Consider the following 16,492-nt stretch of genomic DNA (forward strand, 5'->3'; position numbering starts at 1 on the left):
TACAATGAAACTAATATACAAGATACTGAATGATTCATTGCTTTGTGTGCCTGCTATAATTCCTATAATTTATCACAACTGTCTCTGTGAACTTTGTTCACTGTATTAGATTCATGAAGCTCTATACCTTCCATTTCAGAAAGCAGGTGAAATGGTGTGTTGAAGTACTTTGGGGACTTTCCTTTAGGAATAGTCAACTTTCCTAATGAAATTTTTTTTGCAGAAAAAACAAGCCACGACCATTCCTATTTTCAGGACATTTTGCACCATGTAAGCATTTTATGATAGGGGATGTCCCTTTAATATGCTATCTTAGTTTGTTTGATAAAGCTCTGAAGGTGAAAGGTTGAATTAGTGTGCAGAACACTGAAAGAAAACTCCAAAAGGACAGGAAAAAGTACAGTATTTTAGTAGTCTGTCCTATTGTGTAGCTCAGTGTCAGAAGAAACCTCCTTGCCATGCACATACATCACAAAGTAAGTAGTCTGATGGTTATTTTCATTTCATTTCAATTAATGGTTTGTGGTAATGAAATTTCATGTCATCAAATAGATTTACCATATCTCTGGATAACAGAGAAGAAAAGGAGGCTCTGTAGCCATATAGACAGATGTGACTGTGCTACGTGTTAATTCATTTTTTGTTTAGATGTCCACTGGATGGAATTTGATGGGTTAGCAGAATCTGGGAGACATTTTTAATGCGTGACAATTTATCAGTAGCATTTTTCTGTAATACTAATACTCTGTATCTGCCAAGAAAATGCAGGGTTTTGCATAACCATACAGTGGTAGAATTTAAAAAAAAATCAGTGTTATCCTTTGCTTTTTATTAATAGAGCATTAGTGGTGCTGAACTACTGCTCCTGAAAGATGGCAAACAGCCTGCTGCAAATCAATTGCCGAGTTCCTTGATCAGAAAGTTCTACACTAGCTGAAGGCATATTTGAGCTATGAATGGTCACACTCTGCTGTTCTAATACTGGAGTTGACCTCAGAGTGTTCTCCACCAAGCACTTTGGGATTCTGTTTTGGACCTATCTGTCTCTGTTAGGGACTGTATCATGATTGAGCACCATTTTCCCATCTTGAAACTTTTAGGTGATTCTGCTGAGAAGGATATATGGGAAATTGCATCGGTTTATACTGTAGACCAAGGAACGTTCTGCAGAAATGTTCTGCTGAGTCACCCTGGTAACCAGCCCAAATGCAAATCATAGTTCTGCAAAGGAAAATAAAAGTCAGGACAGAAGGGCAGGTGGTTCTTTAAAAAGAAGGAAAATCATCCTATCAAACCCAACAGGCTACAGTGGTACTTTGAGTGCAGCTTTGTGTATGAGACAAGAAGGAGGGAAATGGGATGTTCTGAAACTGAATTTTTTGAAAGAGAAAGAGCTTAGATACAACCTTTCAGCTCCCTAGCATATTGAAGAGACTTTCACCTAAGCAAATATTAGGCAGAGAAGAGAAAATCAAATATATTTTGTAGCTGTTTATTTTAAACAGCAAAAATAAGGAAAATAATTTCTATTAAGGTCCACATGGTAGGCATAATGTTGTGTTGTACCATAATCATTGATTTGAAGAAGAGTATTGTGTTTGGATCTAATCTGGTTAGGATCAGTTTTCTTTTTAGCTACTATTGTATTTTAAAAAGGTAATTTTTCAACTCTTTGCTAATGTAATTTATCACCTACATCCATGGCCCTGACAAGACACTGACTCTTGTGTTATGCATAGTAATTGCTGCTGCTCTCTTTGAATTTGCTCTCAGTGTTCTTTCCATAGCTGCTATTTCTGCTCCCAGATATGCTTTTCTAGTGAGGGTGTTATAATGAAACACAAGTATCATAATTTTTCTTAACATGCAATATATACAGTCTGTGATTCTTCTTTCTATAAAACGAGGCATATAGAGACTTTGTATAACGTGTGCTATATCCTCAAAGGTACATTTGATGTATTAACTGGGTAGAAGAATGACATGTGAGAGAGTAATTCATTAGAGATGAGGTACAAAAAAATGGGCAAACAGGTCTCAGATTAAAAGCTAGTTACCTACCAGTGACTGCTCAATGCATAATTAAGGCAGATTCTTGACAGGTTTCAGTTTATGCAGAATGATTACAAATAGTTGTTATTTGAGAAGTTTGTTCACATAATTAATTTTAGGCTTCTTTAGCTCTTTCAAAAGGAAAAGTCATAGCAGTAACCATAATTTAGATACAGAGTTCAAAACTCAGTTTCTCCACCTGAGAATCTTAGTCTAGTAAATTATCCAAATTTCAGTATTTACCGATCACAATTTATAGTTGCAGTTAAAGTTGCATCTTTGTTCCATTACCAACCAGGCAAGTTCATGTAGCAAAAGTTTCATTAGAAAGCAGTACTCATACAAATTACTACATGCAATGAGTTGGATATAGGGAAGGTCTTCATCTCAATATTTCTATTAATTATAAAAAGCCTGAGAAATCTTATGAGGATTCTTGCATCTTTTAGAATTGAATGCAGAGTTCTGGATCTTATGGATGATGAATAATTAAAATTCCTTTGGATCTTTGCTATCTCAGATGTTCATAGAGAGAATTTTACAGCCTCTTTTCTTATTGCTGAAAGTGAAGAAGTGAAGTTCTCATGTTAGTGCAGCAGAGATGCAGAAATAATTGCAGCCTCATCATGAATATGAACATCCAGCTGGGATTTAAATCCCAGCGATGGAGTGCAAAGGGTAATGCATTGAAGCTGAATTCTCATTTAGTGTGTTGAACTTTCGTATTGTGATAGGTACGAAATGTCTCTGCTAGTTGGAAGTTAAAGGTGCAAGAGTAGATGAGAATAAGCGAAGCTTTTGAAAACGTGGCCTTGAAAATTGTAAATATGTTTGCTCAGGAAGATATTTTTAATGAAGCACCTAATACACTAATCAGTTTCCTGCAGCTTGAATAATCAAGCTCAGAACTACTTTAATCTCATCTCCTCCTCTTGAATTTGATGGCGTAGGTATATATGTTTCACAGAACCTTTTAGTCTTCTGACATTTATTACATCTGTGCTACAACAAAAAATTGTACTTATGGTTTGCATACCAGAATTTTGTCTAAGCAAGCATTTGCTTTAAATTTCTACCACTGGATGAGTCTACAGAGGTGTGGTCAGAAGTATTTTCCTAATTAAAATGCAAAAAAATTGATGTATTTTCCTGAAGTAAGTGCATTTGTATATGCCAGGCCACAATGTATATTGTGAATAGGGAAGGTTTTGAAGTCCCCCACCTTTGTCAGTGCATTCACTTAATTTGTCTGTGTTGTCAACTGGGACTGCTGACTTCAGTGAACTTGGTTTGAAATAATTGCTCCCTCAATAGCTACAGCCATTGCTCATTGTCTCACAAGGCAGTCAACACTGACAGCTCGACCATCTAAAGGAAGAAGAAGCAAACCAAGAAAAGTTGCAGGCTCTGGGAAACTTGTCCTGTGTGCAGATCAGCTCAGATAATACGTAGTTTTACACATATGAAAAAAACCATATTTGGTCCTCAAAGCATATTAAATACTTTGGAGGTTTCATGAGTAGAAAGAACATTCCTAAAGTAGTTTTAGGAAAACTACATTTGGTACAATTTTGCTCTAGTAAGATAAGCTTTCTGGGTTTTTTTAAGCAACAAAACCCCTTCACTAATGAAAGGACATTGACAAAACTGCTGCTCCTACATCTCTTGGTGCCTATGAATTTCATCAAGAATATATGTTTCAATCAGCCCTTCCCCTTACACGGTTGTTGCATTCAGTTTTCGGTTTTCTTCTGCAACCTTGATTTCTGCAGAGTGAAACTCATCTGGAGTTGACATGAAGACTTTTGACTCCTAAGATCTTTTATTAAGCACTTTCTGACCCTAGATCAACTATCATTTTAAATTAATGATACTTAAAATACCAAAGCCACAAGTTGGGGGAAGAAATGACCTTGTGGAGGTTCTTATAATAATTTTTTGTGCTATCTTCAACAGTAACCATGAATGAAAATGAACTTCTAGCATATGTAGAGAGTATGGATATAATTTTGTAAGTCAATAGCTACTAATCCAAATTAAGCATGGTTTACTATGTTGATATCTCTACTGGGATAAAGACAGAATCCAAATATTTCATTTACCTGAAATAGCAAATTTAGAAACATAGGTGAGAGCTGATTTCTGTACATTGATTGCAATGTACAGTCTGGTACTCATCTGTTTGACAGGGTCCAATAGTGGCATTTAGGAACAAGTGGAGAAAAACCCCCAAACCTTATGTGTATCTCATCCATCACAATGCCAATTCATCTATTACTTTGTGCAGCTCTTCAAAGTGGGAAGTCTTTTTTCAAGATCTCTTTTGATGCAGAGGGCAGTGCTGTCCATAGAGATGGTGCAAGCAAAGTACTAACAGAATTCAATCCTTTTAATCTTTGAAGACCTCTGTCATTGATGCTCAGTAATAAGCTAACAAGATTCTGTTATCAAGTTGCCTTTCTACACCTGGAGACACTTGAATTTTTAAGGATTTGTGCTGCTGTAAAATAAAACTCTTATTGGAGTTAATTTCCTTGTGGCTAAGACTGTGAAATAATATCTGGTTTCCAATCTTTTCAGAATGGACATCCTTGTCCTGCAGGCAGGGAGGTGAGTAATTCAGTTGGATATACTCTTTTGTTCAGTGAATAATCAATCAGTGATCCTAAATGCAGGTTATGACCACTTGTGCCATTGTCTTTCATGTGGATTTTCAAACCAAGGTACTGATTGATATCTGAGGACTGTACAGCACACTTTGTGAAAGTAATCTTGAATTGATAATGGTGGCACTGTTATTTTCACTGTCTTGTAAAATTACAAATGAATTTATAATTGATGCTCTGCAGTGCTATTGAAAACTGTTGATAATTGATTTTTAGAATGCTGCATATATAATGTATTACACCACATTCTGGTGTATTAGTAAATTTTTAGGAAGAAGAAGGGAGTATTATCTTCATTTAAAAAGGAATTTTATTTGGGTGCCAGTTTGATGACATACCTAGGGGTTGTAATGGACTTGACAGCTGTATCTAGTGTCATCTTTGGTAGGTCACATCACATGGGAAAGAAATCATTTAATTTTTATGGGGAATTTGCACTCTGAACAAAATTTTGGTTGTGGGTAAGTTGACATAAAATTAGTTAAATGGATTTGCTGTGATTTCATCAGTGTGAACAAGACAAAATCTGGCCCACAGCCGAACAAATGTTCCAGAACTGCCCACTTGCTATCATATGTGATACTGTTTCCACTGATTTTGATGAATATATTCGATGGTTAGCTTCCCTCTCAGAGACATCTTTTTTGAGTTCTTCTTCATGAAGTGCAAAGACATTCTTGCTGTCTTTTTATGCAGGTCCCACTCACAGTGTGTAAAATGATATTTTATTCTTTATGTAAATGTATTATAGAGCAGTAAATCAAATAAAAGGTAATGAGAAGATGAGCTTTGATGGTGCTATAGAATGAATGCAGTATTTCAGTGAAACAAGTGACAGCCAATACTGCAGCCCTGTTTTATCTTTTTGAACACATTTTACATTTCATTCTAGTGCTCTACATTAATTCACATATAATATGCCTGTTGAAAACAGGTTTATTTAAAACTCATTAAAAGTTATAGAAAAATGAGATTTACATAGAAAAAAAGTCTTTGAAACTTTGCCTCCATTCCCTCCTCCCTCCTTTTTCCAACCCTCAATGCTCACAGTAAAAGGCTGATATGGTAGATGTCAATCAGACTTCTGTTGGCATTACTTGTCAGTATTTCTCAAAAGCAGGCAGAGAATTCAGGCCTGCCAACTCACGAGGGCTGTGAGCCTAAGGCAGTCCTATCTGCCACCCTGGGAAATGGGAACCGTGTAAAAGTGCTTCCTCATGGTCCAGTGATTCTTATTTCTGAGAATGTGAGGCCATGGTGTTTGTTGGCGGTGCCAGGCTGAGCACCCTGGGGGGAGTGACTGTCGGCGGGTGTGCAGGGCAGCACCTGCTCTGTCCCTCCACTGCAGTGAGCCCAAGGACCCAAGTCGCCCTTGTGCATTTGTGGATCTCCTCCAGCAGTAGAAATGTAGCTTTTTTCCTCCTGCTCATGTCTTTTTGGCTGTATTCCTAATTCTGCCCAGAAGGAGGCATGTGAGTAGCAGTTGTTAAAAATTTGGGGATGTGGATACCTGCCCATTTGAAACAGGGTGGGGCAAAAAGCATGTATGAACTATCAGGTACATTAGTCGTGCCTAAGTGTGTAATACCCTTTTTCTTGCAGCTGCCCTACAGTAAAGATTTTACTATTCATTGTGTTGTTTGCACTCTACTATATGTGTTTATGCTATAGGATTAAATTGTTTAGTTGAAATGGCTGTAACTCTGAATGCCCTGCAACCTCTTTAACCTGTTTGCCTTACCCTATTTTTCATATTTCTTTGTGTTTTTTCTGTGATACCGTATGAACCAATTGTTGGCACAGGAACTGCTGCAATTGGGAGCAAGCAGCCACACAGCTGTCAATAAACCATCCAAGAGCAGGGGAGAGCACAGGCAGTTCAGTGAGAGACAAGGGTCGTGCTGTCCCTGCGGTCATGACATCAGTTTTCTAGCTACATCTTTTTAGCTACACCATGTTTTTGTGGTAATCTTTGCTGCATGCTTTCTGGAGGTCAGAGCATTAGATGTTGTCAGCTGGCTGCAAGGAACAAATGTTTTGCTTTTGAAATGACTAGATAGAAAATTGTTAGCTCTCTGCTGGCAGCAGAGGTGGTTTGAGCATGTTGTCTGCAGATTAATGGGCACAGCACTCTGGGACCTTACAGTAGGTCAGCTGTAAAAAGTCAGGCTTATTAAAGAGCACAGAGAGCTACATTTCTCTCATGCTTGGAATCCAGCTATTGACATCAGTGTTTTACTGAATCATGAAGCAAGCCAATCCTGGGCTGCTGGCATTTAACTAGGTAAACATCTTCCATGGGCTAAAGGAGGGGAGGTCAATGTTATGAATATTTCTTCTTCTTCCTGGGAAACCATTTTCTGTATTACTTGTGAAATTCTCTTCCCTTTCTTCTCCACTTGTACAATTTGGGGTTATCACAGCTCCCTCAGTGCTCCTACCTCTACAGTCTGATGTGACCTGCTGAAGGAGCTGGTAGAACAAGGATTTCACTGGAACAGCATAGGCTGGAAGTGTTGCAGTAGCATAGGCTGCAATCACAGATGGAGACTCCACTTCCTAAATCCACCTGTCATTTCCTTGATTTGCTGACAGAAAGAAAAAATTCTTCACCATTTTGAAGAGGAGGCTTCCCTTTTCACTTCATTTTCCTCCACAGCCTGCTGTTCTCAGTCAGGAAATAAAGCAGCTCTCAGCATTTTACCACTCTCTAGCAGTCCACAGTGTCCAGAGGACACTATTTAAGGAGAGTAAAAAGCTGGACAGGATAGGAATGTGTTTTAGGGAGGGTGGGGAGTGGAAGGACAAAAATCTTTTGTTGTTAGTACTGAGTCAACTCATGCAAGGGTTTCAAGGCAATTCTTTGGCACGTACCTGCTCTAATTGAAAGCAACAGCATTTATCAGGATTTCTTAATTTCTGTATTTTTAAACCAGTTTATAACAGCTACTTCTTTTAATTGTTTGGCTTGCAATGGAGAAAGTGTAAATTTAAAATTATTTATTGGATTTTTATTTTTTAAAAAATATTTTTAGGAAAAACATGCTTTTCCAGAACTATAATTAAAAAAAAAAGTAAACCTAGTTGTGGAAAAAACAGATAAAGGCACTCTACAGGTAGGACTGAAACAACCACTTCTACTGCAGTACAGTTGAATTTTTCAGTCCTAGAAAATAGGGTTTGGGAACCAAAATTAATGAAAGGTCAAGATGAGTGATATTTTATGGAATTCATTCAGTCTGATACTGCTAATAAACAAACATTGAACCTCTAAAGAAAGACTCAGAACAGCTTAATCATTTAAAGTATAGTTTTGGATAAAATAAAATAGCTGAAGAACTGGGTAGATCTCAGCCACATGTCTCTATGCCACTGCTTCGGTATATTCCATACTTATTATGGCTTTATAATGTGTTAGGATGTAAAAAAGGTGATTTATCTTTGGTTGAACATGCTGACTGCCAATTTTATTGCATGAAGCTATTTTAATTATCTGCCTGGAAGACTAAAAGACAAAAATCATGAGGGAGTAGCAGACACTTTGAAATTAGATTGTTTTCACTTCTACAATCTCTGACCTGTTGTCTGTCTTGTGAGGTGAAGCAATTGGGCAGATGCTAATGTAAAAGTGAAGGAATTGAATAAAGTGGTATCATACATGTCTGTTACTGATTTCCTTTCTCAATGGAGTTTTCTCATGTTAATAGCTTCTTCAACTCTTGAGCTGTGTATTAAATCTTGTACAATTACCAGCATTTTAAAATTAGAGTATTAAACTTAGAGGATGTGTGTAATCTTTTTAATACAACATAAGATGTCTTTGATACTGTTCACTACTAGATTTTTTCTTAAGTTATGCATTTAGTTTTCACTCGTGAAGAACCCCATTATAAGTGAATTAATATCCAGTACAGCTGCCATTCATATACTCCAGTGTACCTCACCTTTGTCCTTTCTGAAAATTCAGGATTTATGGATTGAGAAAAATTTCCCTACAGTTGCATATGCAGAGATTGGCTTGGCAAAGAACCCAAGAGTCCTTTGAACTAAGGGGCAGGAATAGTCACTGTGTCAAGGAGTGGCTGAGGAAAACAATTAAAGTTTTGAGAAGTTCAGGAGCCAGACTTGGAAACCAGTGATAATGTAGGAGATGAGTTGGAGTGAGTGAAATTGATGATGATGATGATGATGATGATGTAGAGACTGAGAAATGCCTAAAAGAACTTTTGTCCTAGGACAGAGATTAAACTGGTTTCATTTTTCCAAAGACATATGGAAGGCTGAGGTGGTTGAGTCTGGAATAGGACACCTGGAACAATGATTGTCTTGATGTCTGTCCTTCAGAAGGGAAAGATGGCAGTGCATCAGGAAGCAATGGTGTCACACAAAATTTACAGGAACACAGCCTACAGGATTAATTCTGTGAATGACCAAGTACACCCTGAATTATCCATGAAATAACCAAAACAGGTTGGTCCTAAATCAGTGCTTCTTTTAATTCTTTAGAGAAATTAGGTAGCTTGTACACTCTGGCAGCCCTGCAAAGTCGTAAGTGCAGGGGAGGGGTAATGTATTTTTTATGAGTGTTAAAATATTCATGGAGAGCAGCTGAGCTAGCAGAGGTGGAAGCTGCTTTCATCTGGAACACCTGCAGGATAGGCAGGATAAGAGCCTGGACCACCATTCGGTGTCAGTGTCCTGCCATTCAGGGGGGTTGCAGCCAAACCTCTAAACTGCTGACAGACCTTCCTGGCTGATGTCAGAGTCCTTCAGCTGCTTTGAGTGTTGAATTGATTTACACCTTCTTGATGTCAAGCCTAGCAGTATGTGTGCTTTATAGGCTTTCAGTGGATGTGCCAGCTGATTTGCTGACTACATTTTTGTTGAACTTGTTCTTCTTTAGTGCTCTTGTGTTAAGGAAGCAAATTCTGGATAGTGGGATATGGCAAGAAATCTTTTGTTTCGCTTTGATTTTAAGCAAGATAAATATTTTGGATTTTAAACCAACCATTCAGGATTTTCTGCCTTTTGTAATGTCATCCACCATAAAAATTTTCATTATTTGAAATAAAGGTAAAAGTATCAATTTTGTATCAATAGTACTTACGAAAATCCACCACTAAGTATTTTTTGCAATGCCTTAAGGTGTATCTTGGCTTTATTCTATCACAAGAAAGGTGGACTAAGCCTGTGATTGAGTGAAAAATTGGAGGGATAGCCCAGTGTCAAATGAATTGTCCCCTTCTTTAAGACCAGGTATTGTTCAAGGGACTGGTTTCTGGTTACTCTGTTGAATACAAATTGCAAAAAAAGGCTGTAAGCTACAGATACTTATCTTAACTTTCAAGCAAGGATTCAGTGTTCAGGAAAGCCACTGGAATAGCAATTCTATAAGCTTTGTTGCACAACCTAATTTAAAGGAGCAAACCTTTCAGTTTTATCCATTTTGTTGTGCCTCTCTTCTTTGTAAATAAAGCTGAAGAAAAGGCTCAAATATGAGAATAGCTGTTTCTCATTCCTATCCAATTATTGGTCTTTCTGGCAACTGCAAACACGCTGGTTTCAGGTATGAACACATTCAGTACACAGGTGTGTATGCATGGATATAACTGACCCAACTAACAACTTTCTTCAAGTCCTGTTAACCAAATTCCATTAGTCATTGCCATCGAGACTGGTTGATTGTGAGCTGATGGTTGAGCTGTAAAACTTTCCAATCTCTCTAGTTCCTGGAAGACTGTCTTGCTTAAAACAGCAAGTACTTCCTGTTCCAAAGCACACTCCTTGGAGAAGTTTTACACAGAGAGACATAAGATTATTATGGAAAATGTAGGAAGTTTCAACAGAGCAAACATTAAGCCCATGGTGCAGAATGAAAAGGTCAATGAATTATATTTATGTCTTTTAAAGTCTCTTTATCTCTGGAATCTGTAAAGTATCTATTGAAATTGTGTGTCTTAAGATATGTCGCTTTTGTAGACAGTGTTGTAACTGCTGATTTGATCTAGTTTGTTCACTAAGGGACTTGGATCATATTTCAAGTTTAGCTATCAGTGAACGTCTTGAAAGCCACTGTGGTAGAGCAAGAGGCATCCTGTACTTGTATCATCAGTTGCATTTCAAAGAGTGAGAGACTTCCTTGGAGATTACCTTCATTTTCTGTAATTTCTGCCTGGCTCTATAGTAATGTTCCTGTTGTTTATTAAGGGAAGGGCACACACATAGATGTTTATGGGGCAGCTGCAATGTTTTTGGTCTGTTTCTTTGAATTTCCATAGTGTTTGGTGTGACAGCGCAATAAAGCTGTAAAAAGACAGCAAGTACCATTTCTGGAAGAAATCATAGTCCAATTATGCAATACTTCAATGTAGGGTGCTCTTTAAAATGAACGTAGGAATTCTGGCTTCAAAACAAGAAAGAACTGGAAATGCTTTACCCTTCCATCCTTCTGCATGGAAGATATAAAGATACATGTTGTATTTCTTATGAAGGTGAAGAGATGGTATTTGAAAGAAAAGAAGAGAGGTCATTTTAAAAAAATTCAAGGCAAGCAATAAATGTCTTTATCAACTTATTCCTCAGATGCTTACTTTGATTTCTTTCTCTTTGGCAGTGGTGTTCATGCCACTGTACATCTACTGCTGTTGCTATTCTGCTCAGGACACTTTTCAAAGCTCAAAACAGTTACTCAGTGTTTAGTCAATGAGGTAAATGAAAATACTTCAGACAGTGAAGGAGAGATGATCCAGAAGAGTTACAGATGTAAGAGAACCTCTATTTACTTGTATTTATTTGTATCTTTGCATGTGTCTAACCTTTTGAAGGGGGGGTGTGTGTATTTATATATATTTTAGAGAAGGGCAGCTAGTATATATTAGTGTATATTGACACATACCAATACATATTTTGTAAAAATACGTAGGTCTATGCTGGAGGAGGAAAGGTCCTCATTAGTGTCAAAATATGGGTTAAATAGTTATTGGTCACAAATTTATACCTCCAGTAGTTTAAGCAGGTATGGGGGTCAAATGTTTTTCCTGTGGGATTTAAGATCTTTCTCTCCTGGAAATTTGCTTAAAATACTGGCATTTGATGTTATCAGTCCACTTAAAAAAACAAACAAACAAACAATAAGGTCTTCAGATATGCTTTTATACCCATGAGACTTACAAGTGCTTTGTACTGAAAAGATTCAGGAGTGTCCAAAGAAAATTGATTCACCCTAAGTCAAGGACATCATCCATTCTTCCCTCAGTCTGATAGATAAATTCTTTTAAAGGACCTGTGGGAGTTCCTGTAGACCTCCTTCCAGAATATCAATTACATTAAGTAACTCATCTTGCTTCATATAGGGGTACAGTATTTTTTCTTGTGATCTGTTGCAATGCAGTTCACAGCTGCTAAGGATATATATTCCAAGACCAGGCCCTCTGTTACTGTTAGAGGAGTCATGGAAATAAGAAAATAACCAATTTGCTACTTAGGTTAATTCTACCTGGAATGGAATGGAGCCTTTCTATCTCTTTTACAGAACTAGGAAGCACGGCTGTGTCTAATACTTGACTCAGAAGTCCCATTTATGAGTAATTCCTTTTTACTGCTCAGGCAGTCCGGCATGCACAAGCATTTTGTACCTATCCACCCACACTTTGTCCTTTCTGTCTTCAGCTGAAATACTCCACTCTGGGGCTCAGTAGTACTAAATTGATGAACAAATAATATGCTACAAGTGGAAAAATATACTACTGAGTAAATGAGTTGGTTGCTGCTGCTTTCCAAATGTCTGAGCTTTAGCTAGAGCAACTTATAAAACCAGGAATTTTCAGTTTTGTTTTAACATTTCCCAGCTCTTTATGTTAAACTATATTAACTCATTCAAGATAAAGTATTAGTGTGGAAAAAACCCTTTTATTCCGTTGAAGGAGAAAAATGGGAAAGGTATTACCAGTATATTATTGAAAATATAAACACATCTGTGTTATTCTGTAACTGTTCAATTTTCACTATGTGCATAATACTGCTAATCATAAAATACATTTGTACATTTTTGAAGGTTTAAAATATACTTTTTGTTTTCCTGGCAATTACAAAAGATTGAAAGATCCAATGGCACTAGATAGATTCTGAGTATGAACTGAGATTTCTCTATGCCTAAGATGCATAGCACTTGCCTTTGGGTAGGATGCAGTGACCTAGAGTATCAAACAGGAAAAGAAATGTGGCTATTATTGTTAATAGTAGTTGTTACAGTCTGATTATACTGCCTAACTTGAGTGTACAAAGTTGTCTTTTGCTGTCATCAGTGCTATTAAAAACAGATTTGCTGCCCTGTGATCTTTTTTTCAGTCAGTGTCCTGGTGCTGTGTGTACAGAAACTTGTGTTTTTATTTCAGAACAAGTAGGAGGTCCTTCAAGTTCAGCTCAGGATGGGCTTTGCTGTGTGGTAGGTTCATGTGATGAAAACCATGGCCTTTGAGCTAAGTAGTTTACATTAGAGCCTCTAATGTGATTAGAAATGGAAACGGGAGGTAGAAGCGAGGTCTCTGAGGTGACCAGAGGAGGTATATTTTGGTACAATCACAAAGTATGACAATTCCAAGATTAGGAAAGATGAATGTTAAGAAAGTCGGTGAGGAACAGGTTACTTCAATCAAAATGGGAAACGGGCCTGGATGAAAGGAGGTGTCAGAGAAAGATGAGATAATATAATCTGTGTGATATAGAGTATTCGGCATATTGTATTATTGAAGACAAATCATTCTGGAGAGTTCCTGTCCTCCCATCTCCTTCCTCTCCCTACTCATTAAAAAAAAAAAAAGAAAAAAAAAAGTCTTGATTTTGTGTTTATGAAATACTTCTTTCTGGAGCATAAATGAGGTCAAAAGAAATTTTCCATGAGATGTTGAAACTCTGCTTTCAGTATACCAGTACAGTCCTGGTGACTGCGGCTGCTTTTCATATGGTTCTCTGAAAGGAGAGTTTTTCCCTGTAATTTTGAAGCTGAGAAGAGTAGAATTAAGACACTGCCTAATTAGTGCCACCTTTTAAAGGTCTATTTTAAGCTGCCTTCCTTCAGCCTGAACCATGTGATCGTTTCCAAAAATGTAATTTAATCATATCTGATTGCTTGCTGGAATCTGCAATTAACTTAGATGCAGGGGAATTAACGGTGTAGATCAGGTGCTACATAATTTACCAGAACCTGCTTGTGCCACATATATGTAAGCTCTGTTGGCTGTTTAAATTTATTGGCCAGAATATTTTAAGCTTATGATTGAGTAATTGTTATTGCTTGCTTTTGTTTCTTTCCCTGTGATGACTCAGATATGAAATACCATGTAATTATATTCTGTATACCATCAAGCAATCCCTTGCAATTATGCCACATTGTATTCTTTTGAAAGAAGCTACCTATCGAGAAAGTTATTTGGGGATGCAATTGGTTGCTATGGTGAAGATTAATTTTCAATGAATTCTAGACATATATTGAATAAAAAGCTTAAACAAACTCACTGAAAAAAAAGTAGTTGTCATCTCAGAAGACCTCTGAAATCCATTTCCATCAAAAAGGGCAGAAGTGGTTTTAGAAAATATTTTGTTAGGATTACATTTTTTTCCTTTTTAAGAGTCAGTTCTTGCATTAGTTGCACAGTCAAAAATGGCAAGAGAATGGAAAAACTGGCCAACTGCCTTCAGGAGTAATTTTGACTAGGCATTTGGAGTGCCTTTCTGAGATCCAGATTAGTACCATAACCCTTTACTCAAGCCCTCTTGCACAATGAATTTCAGAATTTTGAAGCAATCTCAGGAGACTTTCACATAGACTTTGTACTTCATTTAATTCTACAGTTTCAGGGAGATAGAATTTCAGACAAAAGTAAGCCTCAGTTTAGATCTTGCTTTCAGGATTGATAGTTGTTACAAATTTTCATACCTCACAATCTGGAAAAAGGGTTTTTACTATCTCGCATCTCTCTTCTCTATCAGACTTGGAAATGTGCACAGTCATTAGTATCTGAAATTCCCTGGAAAAATTTTGTTAAAATAAATTGTGAATGCAAACATTTTAACTGGAATACTTCCTTGGAATCTACACATAGCAGCAACTCTGAGATTTAAAAGTTCATATGTACTCTGCAGTGGCCAGGAGGTTATCTGAAACTGTGGCTTTGGATCACCAGCGAGTTGGAAGATATCACAATAAACTCAGCAGAAATGATAAAATGATTCTTGCCTCGTGATTTCATCAGACTCTCAAGATTAGGCAACTCTTATTTCCCGAGTACAAAGCAGTGAGTGTGTGCCAACAGCATAACAACGAGGCATCTGCAGAGGGTTCTGCACGTCTCCTGGTACCTGTTATTTACATTGAAAGCAGGCAGAAAATTGCTCAGTTTCAGGCTTCTGAGGCCATTCACAACCTTTTTTTACTGTTTATAGAACTGGGGAATACTGTCTTTCATTGAAAAGACTGTGCAGATCTTACATATCCCAAGGAATAATGCATTCCCATAAAGCTGTCACAGACTCAAAACAAATGAAAGATAAAGGGAAAACAGCACAAACTCGACAGATTTGACAGTTTATCATTGTCTGAACCAACCACAATTGATGTAACCATATCAGAGACTTGCAGGTGTTTCGATTTTAAGATGACATTTGAGACTGTAAAGGGAGGATTTGCAGCAATAGCCACACTAAATATAATCCTGTCTGAGGCTCTGTGTGCCCCCCACACTGCTGGTACTTTAGAAGAGAAAAGGTTCATTTGTAACCACATAGAGAAGTTAACAAAAGTTACTAAAAGCTCTTTTGAGACTGTGAGCTGCCGAAACCAGCTGCTCCTCTAGCCAAAATGGACTGCCAAGTGACTTGCACAAAGTGTGTGTGTAGCTTCTGAAAGGCCAATCTAGAAAATTAGGTTTAAGGGATTGTTTTTTTCTTGTTTTTTTTCTTGTGCTTGTTTGTTTGTTTTTAGTGGATTTTTGTTGTGGCGGTTGTGGGTTTTTTTGTTATTTGTTTGGTTTTACTTCTGGTAAAAGCTACAAACTTGTAACAGTTGTCTATAGAAACTGGTTTCCCCCTCCACTTTGCAGACTGGAAAAGCCTGAGCCTGACTTCTGAAGTGACCCTGAAGACTAGAAAACAAGATACTGCACAGCCAATTGGCACTTCCCTGTGTATACATCTGGGTTTAGACGCTTGACATTCTACTACTCTGCTTATGGAAGAGCAAGAGGAACAGTCATTCCTACATTTTTCCCTTAGCTTTCTTCCATTTCTGCTGCCTTCTACTTGATTTTGACTTTCCAGTTTAACTTTTTCTGTTCTCTTCTATTTTCCCTCTTTCAGATCTCTATATAATGGTATGTTGTTTTCTTTGTTCTTTTTCAATAAACCACTTTGTTTATTTCTTGTTATTATTGCTAAGTCACTAAAATGGGCTTTTTTCCTGTCTTGCAGAGTCAGCCTATTTGGAGACATTGCCTGTGATGAGTGATTTTCAGAAACAGTGACTTGGTGCAGTCATAGAACCATCAATGAAGATTAACTGCCCAAAGGTAATTAGAAATCTCTGCACTGTTTTATTGCCATGAAAGCCATGTTCCTGCCAAGGATGGTCTTGGTAAGAAAGTGTCAGGCCTCAAGGAGGCAGCTGAGTAGTACAGGCCATGCATTAATAGACTCCTAAGCAGAATGTAATGGATCACAAAACCAGACAACAGTTAATGCCCTTCTTGAAATAGAACTGGAAAGCCCCGATCCTTCATTGT

The 16,492-nt window shown here is 37.4% G+C and overlaps 1 long non-coding RNA gene across 1 annotated transcript in view; it reads left to right on the forward strand.

Annotated features, from left to right (window-relative positions):
• LOC139675546 (uncharacterized) overlaps nt 1–16,212 on the forward strand; it is a 164,447-nt gene extending 148,235 nt beyond the window's left edge. The window contains exon 3 of the long non-coding RNA XR_011698498.1: nt 16,182–16,212. This is a non-coding gene — a long non-coding RNA (uncharacterized lncRNA). The remainder of the gene's footprint in view (nt 1–16,181) is intronic.
• Nucleotides 16,213–16,492: the final 280 nt, after the last annotated feature.

This window comes from Pithys albifrons, chromosome 9 (assembly GCF_047495875.1).
Source record: "Pithys albifrons albifrons isolate INPA30051 chromosome 9, PitAlb_v1, whole genome shotgun sequence".
Lineage (NCBI taxonomy): Eukaryota > Metazoa > Chordata > Aves > Passeriformes > Thamnophilidae > Pithys > Pithys albifrons.